The 8,676-nt window shown below is 41.8% G+C and overlaps 1 pseudogene; it reads left to right on the top strand.

The window, feature by feature from the left end:
- The first annotated feature begins 6,651 nt into the window (after window positions 1-6,651).
- LOC131406892 (eukaryotic translation initiation factor 2A-like) lies at window positions 6,652-8,468 on the top strand (annotated as a pseudogene).
- The last annotated feature ends 208 nt before the right edge of the window (window positions 8,469-8,676 follow it).

Genomic DNA, 8,676 nt, shown 5'->3' on the forward strand with positions numbered 1-8,676 from the left:
AGAGGGGAATGAAGATGATTACAAAGGTTCAGCATGAGGGTGATGTTTGTGGTGATGAGCTAGCTCTGTCTTTTGAATGATCTGGTAATTACATGAATATACACATTTGATAAAATGATATAGAACTATGCACACATGTTGTACCAACGTCAATTTCCTGTATTGATTAGGTAAAATGTAACCATTATGGGAAACTGGGTGAAGGGTACCAAGAACCTCACTGTATTATCTTTATAACTTTCAGTGAATTTATAACTATTTTGAAATAAAAATTTTAAAAATGCAAAAAAAAAGTAAGAATGACAATGATGGCTTGAAAATGAGAGGACTGGAAAAAATATGATAAGTAGACTATAACACAAAAGAAACAAGGTTAGTCAATATTAAAATCAACTAAAATATCAAATTGAGACAATTAATGATAATAGCACCAATAATAAAAGACATGATCCATAAAAATATATAATAATCATTAACTTTTTCATACCAAACAACCCAGGAGTAAAATAAATAAAATAACACTTAATGTAAACACTTTTAAAACCTTTAAAAAATAGCTCAATCACAGCAGAAGATTTTAATATATTTCTTTCAGGTAAGGTGTAGAAGATTTTATTAAATCAGGGATTTTATAAAATCAGGGAACTTGATTTCATGAATACATAAAAAGGTGTCTGCTACAGCCCTCCAGACAATGTTCTTTTTCTCTTATTCCATGAAATATTTACAAAAGCAAACCATGCAAGTAATCACAAAGAAAATTCTCAATCAATTTCCAGAAGTAGGGATTGCACAAGTTGTGTTCATAATCATTATTCCATAAAATCAATTACAACCAAAAGATGATTAAAATATCCATTTGAAAATTCAAAAATAGTCTCTAAATTATCCCCTGAGGCAAAGAGGAAATTACATATGGAAGATTACCTATAATTCAATGAAAAGGAGATTTTTATATCAATATCTATGTTCTACAACTAAAATCATATTCAAGGACAATGTTTGGCTTTGAATACTTTTATAGTTATAAAAGGCCAACTAAAATATAATAGAACCAATTATAAAATAACATTCTGCATCTATATAAAAAGATCTGGAAGGGAGCACACAACATTCTAACAGTTATCTCTGTGGAAGCTGGGATTGAAACTGATGGTTGAAGAAGAGCTGAGATAATCTATAATGTTTGAAGTTCAACCCTAAGTACACCCATTATTTATGCAACAAATCTATATTTTTTAAATATGAAAAAGTGATTAATAAATGTTACATACCTAATTAAGGAAAACGAAAAATGAAATATTAAACAAAAACTTAGAAAGAATACATAAAGTAATGGGTGATATTAAAATAATCACAGGAGAATATCAAGTGTAGGTGAGATCAATCACAATCAAGTTGAATGTGGTGGTAAGAGAGCCTGATGTGTCTCCTTCCTCCCCTGTACATGATCACGGTTTTCCTTGATTCCAATAACCTGAGGACGCTTGTAGTCAAACAAGAGAGCTGCTGTGCTACAGGATGAGATGTTGAATTTGGATAACTCTACCTGGCTTTAAATTCCAGCTCCATCACTTAACAGTTTGTGGCTGGCATAAGTCACTTAAACTCTCGGTTTCAATTTTCTCTTTTTAAAATTAGGATAAGAATAGGAACACCTCGCAGAGTGGCTGTGAAGGTGAACTGTGACCATTTACATGAAATCATAGAATGTGTGTTTGCACCCATATATGCACATGTATACACATGTGCATATATATATCTTTCTTTCTCTCTACACCTGTATATAATGCTTAAAAATATACATGAAAGGTTGGTTCTAGAATATTAATACGATTATCTTAAGATGGTATAAATTCAGATGATGCTTACTCTCATCTTTATAGAATGCAGAACGGGATCACTCTCTGATTGTCCCTGTGTCCTCTGGGCGGTAGTTCTTGGTCCCCTGAAGGCTCCAGGGAAGTGATGTCTGCAGTTGTCCTACAGGCACTTGGGGTGGAGGATGCTCTAAGGACAGGTGAGCACACTTTTTTGTTGTGGACACTTGAGCGACATTGAACTTGACACTGAGAATTGTCCCTGAGTAATGACATGTTTTATTTTCCCACATGTGGGGCCATGTCAGAGGCATTCATGCTGCACTTTCTAAATACCTCAAAGGGAGGCTGGGGCTGTAGCCAAATCAGGCAAACAGCTGGCTGGGTGCCAGTCTCCTCAGGGTATTCCTGGAAGCTCTGGCTGAGTCCTCAGAGCTTGGTATACCCTGTGGCCCAGAACCAGAGAGGCACAGCTGCCTTCCCATCCCCTACACCGGTGCAGCCCAGAAGTTATGCAGAGGCCAAGAGAAAGAGGCCAGGGACTTGGCAGATGAAATGGGGTCCCTTTTAACCTTAAAAGAAAATCCCAGTGTCTTTCTGTAGGCTCCTAAGATGTGGGAAAACTCCCAGAGACCTCCACTGACACAATCAATACATTACTAAAAAGCTGGTCATCAATCAAACGTTTTTACATCAAACCGTGTTCAACGGAATGCAAATATCTCACAAAGAATCTATTGATTCTTTTGGCAGACCATAGGCAACCTAGCAAGCAGATTGGCTGCAGAGCAGAAATGGAACCACCCTGGAAGGGAAATGGGGGTATCCAATGTGCTGGTGGGAAACTGAGGGTTGCCCACCAGGACAATGCCCCAGTAATCAGGAACCAAACCAACACATGGGACAAGGAAGAAGACAGCACCTGTAAGAGTGCTGAACCCTGAACCCTGCATTAGTGTGGTGGTGATTATTCTTCAAGGGTGATTATTCTTCAAGCACACACACTGTATGTATAAACACGTAATTTTTGTGACTCATTTTTTCACTCAATAGTAGATTTTGATCACCCTCCCTTCTGCATAGAAATAGACTTAGCTTATCTTGCCTCAACTGTAAGGAGAATTAGGGTTCACTGCAGGGCCAAGTCGTAGGCTAGTGTGTCTTGGTTTATGGTACACTCCAAAGTCAGCTGAGGTTCACTGTGCCCCTGCCAATGCAGGCTCAGAGCCTGTGGGCACATCTTTCTTCTCCTCTGCATGCAAGTTAAGTCAAGGGAAGCTCTGCAGGGCATTAGCGGTGTCACCAAAATCCTTTCCTCTGAGCGTACCTTCTGCCTGGCCCCCAGCACTCCCAGCTCTGCAGCTCTAAGTTGGGTGGTTTATGGGCTCTCTGGGGAAGCCCATTCCTTCCCTTCCACTGCTGAATCCTGGAAATTTGGAAATTGCTGGTTCCAATGCTATCAGCCCCTATCACCCAAAACTTCCTTTATGTCTCAGGACTATTTATGGCATTATTTTCAGTCTTCCAACTGCTTTGCAGACTTTTTTTAATTTCTTCATTTCAAAGATAAACATTTGGACCCAACTTACCATTGTGAAACGGGACCATGTGTATTCTTAAAGCAAACAGGAAGACGGAAGAGCTTGTTCAAAGACTCAGACCCCTGAAAGAGCCTGACATAACTGGAGAATCTTAGGAACTTGGATAGCAGAAAGAGCAGAGGATAGAGGGGGGAACATTCATTCAACAAGCATTTCCAGAACAGCTTCTGGGCACCAGCTTCTGCCGAGTGGCAGGGGATGGAGAGAGAGAGAGATAGCCAGGTGCCAGCAGGTGCAGGACTTTGCACAGTCCGCATGACGTTTCTTCTGTGGTGTTACAGTCTTTGGGAGAACTGTATTTGGGTGGCCCTAGGTACACGACAATCAGCGTCCCTGACTGGAGCCTGCAGCATTGCTGAGAGAAGGCACATCCTGGTCTAGCTCTACAGAGTGGGAGGAAGAAGCACTTGGCCAGAAGAAAGAGCTTAGACAAGCATGAAATTCCAGGGAAACTCGATTTTTAAATAAAGTTATCAGATCAGAAATCCAAACAGTGAGCACTTAAGAGCAAGGAGGTGCATAAAATAAGAAAGTGCTGCACTCGGCACTTTTTGGAAGGGTGAGAGTTATGGCCATTGAGCTTTTAGTGCCTCAGAAGGGTTATAAATAGCCAAGGGAAAAGGATTTTCCCATGTGTTCTCTCAAACACACACATACATACACACACACGCATTTTAACACCGTCTTATATTTTTCAGATTGTTCCAAAATTTAAAACAAACGAGTTACTTGGATTGAGACATTGAGTGTGCCAAGTTTTCACCAGCAATGAGTTATATCAAAGCAGCTAAAAGCATGAACACATGAAGCAGCTTCAGGACACAAACCGGGACTCCAACCCTTGGTGGAAGAGAGCGGGTCCATCCTCAGAGCAAGCGCCGGGGAGGACGGGCACATGAGAGAGGGTTCCCGAGGAAGAACCTTGCTTCACTCATTGGACAGAGCACCTGGACGCAGGATTATGAATATCAACCCTTCCTAGTGTGCCCAGATGGTTCCTTCCATGGGGAGGGCCAGGTGTCCAACAGTGAGGACAGGAGGTTCTAGAAAGTCAGGAGAATATTCTTTGTTTCTCATCCAGGCTCGTCTTTGGGACCTGAGGGGTGGGAGTCAGATCTGGAGGCACACGTCTTCCTTTACAGTCAGTCTTGGAAGAAGCCTTCTCCAAAGGAGGCTGAGAATGGCCAGGATTAGAGACTAAGGCCCTGGAAGGGAAGACAGAAGGCAAATCTGGAGGTAAGTCTTGGTGGCTGTTGTGGCAAGTCCCCTTGCTTCATCTTCAGACCATTTCCATTGCCACTTGTGCCTTCTCTGGTTGACTACTTGACAAGCTTCTAGGTGGCTCTGGCCCCAGACTCTGACCTGGCCTGAGACTCACTGATTCGGAGTTCCCCAACTGTTGTGTCCTTCCTGGTACAGCCTCCTTTTTTGCACTTTCTACCTGGAGAAAATGCACAGGAGTAGGAGACCTAGTCAGAGGGAAGACCAAGTCAGGGACTCACTTTTGTTTCTGTCTAAACCACAGACAAGGAAAGTCAGGACTTTTTCTCTCATCCAGGGCCCCTAAACCACAAGCTCCTTTTCTCCAGTGAAAGAGACAAGCTAGGAGATATTTCAGGATTCCACAGTCATGATATCTTCCACCTACACATGATTCATTCTTGTCCTGGAAATGATCAAAGGAAACCTGGTTATAAACAATGCTGCTGCATGAACAGGACCAGAAGGAAAAATGGGGAAGAAGTGTTCTCACGCTCAGGTGCTGCTACACCACACTTGGAGGACATTTGCAATAGGATTAAAAAGAGAAATATGCATTTATTGATTCATCCATCTATTTATTCTTCATTCAATAGCTATTGACTGAGCATGTTGGGCACTGAGATCTAGGGAAGAGACAGAAATTAATTCGTATAACAAATATCTATGGAGTACCTACTGTGTGCCAGATTCTGTTTTATGGGCTGGGGATAAGACCAACAAGCTTCCTTCCCTCTTGGAGCCTACATTTTGCTGGGGAAGAGACAATGGGCAAACAAACACATAACTAAGCAAGATAACGACCAAGAGGGAAATAACAGTACACCGAAGTAGACATTACCTGGGAGAGGCTACTTTGGAAAGGATGACATTTCCACTAAAATCTGAAAGTTAAGGAGGAAGTAGTCACATAAAAAGCCACAATGAGCATTTCACGCTTAGAAAACAGTGCAAAGTTCAGAGGAGGGAAAGGCCATGGTGTGTTCATGGCACCAAACGGAGGCTGGCTGGAGTACTGAGCAACTGGGAGAGATGCTTGGCAAGAGGCTGGAAAATAAGGGAGTGACAGGCATGTGGAGCTATTGTGGATGTGATGGGCAGTGTTCTAGAGCTTTAAGCAGCAGAGAGAGGGGATCAGGTTCATGTCTGCAAGGTCACTCTGCTGTTTTGTGGTGAGTGATTGGAAGAGGGACAGCAGAGAGCGGCTTGGAGGTCATCATGGAGAAAGGGAGAGAAGATGGAGCTTTGACACAGAGGATGGCAGTACAAGTGGAGACACATGGAGAAGTGTGAGGTATATTGGGATCTGATAGTGGATTCTTTGTGGAAAGGGAGTGAAAGAAGAGAATCAAGCCAAACTCTTAGGTCTTTGGACTGAGCAAATAATGGATGGTAGTGACCCTTCCTGAGACTGAGATCAGGACACCAGAGGAAGACTCGGGCTGGAACATGGGGAAGGAGGGTTAGATGTTATTCCCTGCCCTGAAGGAGCTGAAATGTAAGTCATGGTGACAGGCCTCCTCTGCAAGTGAGTGTAAATTCAATGTGAGCTCTATGTGCAGAGGGGGTGTTGTGCACTGGTCCACACAGCTTACTTCCTTACTCCCTCTCTGGTTCATTCAGCCCCCCATAAAGACCGAGTGGTGTTTTCTGTAGCCATCAGTCAATAGTGCAGTGACAGAGAGCTCCGGATCGGGCTCCAAGATCCTGCTGCTCAGATATTCATGCTGGACTTATTAGCATGGCCAAAGAGAAAATGGAGAAGCCAAATTTGTACTCCTTGAGGAATTATGTATTTTCAGGAATGAGGAAAGGACCTAAATACTGACTTTTTCCAAGTTACATAACAAACCCAGCAGCAGTAGAATGATTTATGACATTAAGGGGCATTGAAAATGAACGTAACTGTTTTCCAGGAGAAGATGGGGCCATCCATGCCACTCCTGACAGATTAGGATACATATTCAGAGATGGTGATGTTTCCAAGATCCCACATTCACTATATGAACCCATTCGAGGGTCAGAAGGACTCTAGGGTGAATGGACCCCCATATTTTACACAAAGCACAGCATTTACAAGGGAATCTTGGGAAAATGGCAAAGTCTACACCTTTAGTAAGGGTAGGACCTTGTTTGCTGAGGCAAGGGAAAAAGCAACAAATATTATCAATGTCACTAACACAGGATTACTACACTCCTTTGATCTCCAAAGGTAGTTTGACTTGAGTTATCACCAAAATAAAACCATGTTCTGGCAACATAGAAGCCTTACACTCCCCCAACACATGTGCCACTGGGAGAACCAACCTGCAACTCCATGATGTGAAAACCGGGACCTGCCTGAAGTCTTTCATCCAGAAACAATGCAAAATTGGTATCCGTCCTGGTCGGATGATGAAACTATTTGTGCCTGAAATGTTAATGAAGTTCACTTCTTTAAAAACTTTTAATAAAATTGCAAATAATTTGCATTTCCAAAAAACTTAATTCTTGTGCATTATCACTTGTGCATGTGGGACTGTCTACGTTCCAGGTAGTAAAGGTACACCTTCTTTTGTTAGGTTATATCTGTACCCAACTTCAGTGGACCTCATGCAGCTTTTGCCAATAACCATTCCTCTGAGATTGATAAGGTGATGACGCTACGGAATGGAAAAGCTACTGCTGTGTTGTAATAGCTCCAACAGATTTGAAAAGACAGGAACTTCTTACTACTGGGAGCAATGTCGCACTACCTTGTAATAAATGGAGAAAGTGCTGTAATTCATTCAATTACCAAAACATAGTCCCATTTATAATGTAAGTTGGAATTCTAATTCTACTGAGTTTTATGCTGTTTAGGGCTTTTTGCCTGTCAAAGCAACAATTTTCAACTTGAAATGTGATCTTGTGTTTGAATTTGGAACTGGTGCTCTAATGGAGCTCATTTGATCCTCATGGCCGTATATTAATGCTAGCTGGATTTAGAAATCTGAGGGACAAATACTATCATGGGATATTAAAAAATACAAACCTATTTCTAGACCCTTAGCCTCCGATCCTACATATTTTGCTTGGTGCCCAGATGGGGAGCACATTTTAACTGCCATGCATGCTTCCAGGTTGCACATTAATAATGGGTACAAGCTTTGGCATTATGCCAGCCCTATCCTGGCAGCCATTTTTGGATGGACTATTTCCAGCAAAAGCAATAGCTTACCAAGCAGTTCCAAGCGAAGTACCCGATGAGGAATTTGCAAGGTTGATAGACTCTCAGCTTTAAGAAATAAACCAATAGCCAATTCCAAGCTGCCTGGGGAGAAAGCACCCCAGAATAAGAAATTGCAACCAGGAAATGATAAGTCATTATCAAAAGCAGCCCTTGAAAATCAAAGGAAATATGAGGCTAAGAAAGCTGCAAAGTAGGAAGCAAGAAGTGACAAGACCGGAGATTTGGCACTGTCCCCTGCCCCACAGAGCAGACCACGAAACACCATGTCTCAGTTAACCTCTGGAGGCCCTGAGACAGACAAACATTCAAGAACCTAAAGACGACCTGAAAGTAATTGAATCTTGAAAGAGCGAGCAGCAACTGAAACACAGCTAGAAAAACAACGAGTTGGGGAAAATTTTTAAAGATACTACCCTTCTCCAGGAGCTGGAAGATTTGGAATTGGTTACTTTCAAGACTCAGAGAGAGCAAGTTATTAGCATAAATCAGTGGAAACACGTCTTCTGTGTTAAACCCTGCAGAGCACCCAGAATGTCACCCGCCTGTCACATACCCACACTGACTGCTCATCAGTAACTCAACCTCTTACTCAAGCTTTGGCATATGTGCAAATTTGTTAGTAACATCTATTAAATTGCCTTTTCCTACCTTTCAATAAATGTTATAGAAAAGAGACATGTGAATTTCTTAGCTAAGCTGGACAGACTGAAAGTCAAATATCATTGTTACTCGGTATTATTTACCATATAAATGAATAAAGACATTTTAAACTAAAATAAATAAA

This window comes from Diceros bicornis, chromosome 6 (genome assembly GCF_020826845.1).
Source record: "Diceros bicornis minor isolate mBicDic1 chromosome 6, mDicBic1.mat.cur, whole genome shotgun sequence".
Classification (NCBI taxonomy): domain Eukaryota; kingdom Metazoa; phylum Chordata; class Mammalia; order Perissodactyla; family Rhinocerotidae; genus Diceros; species Diceros bicornis.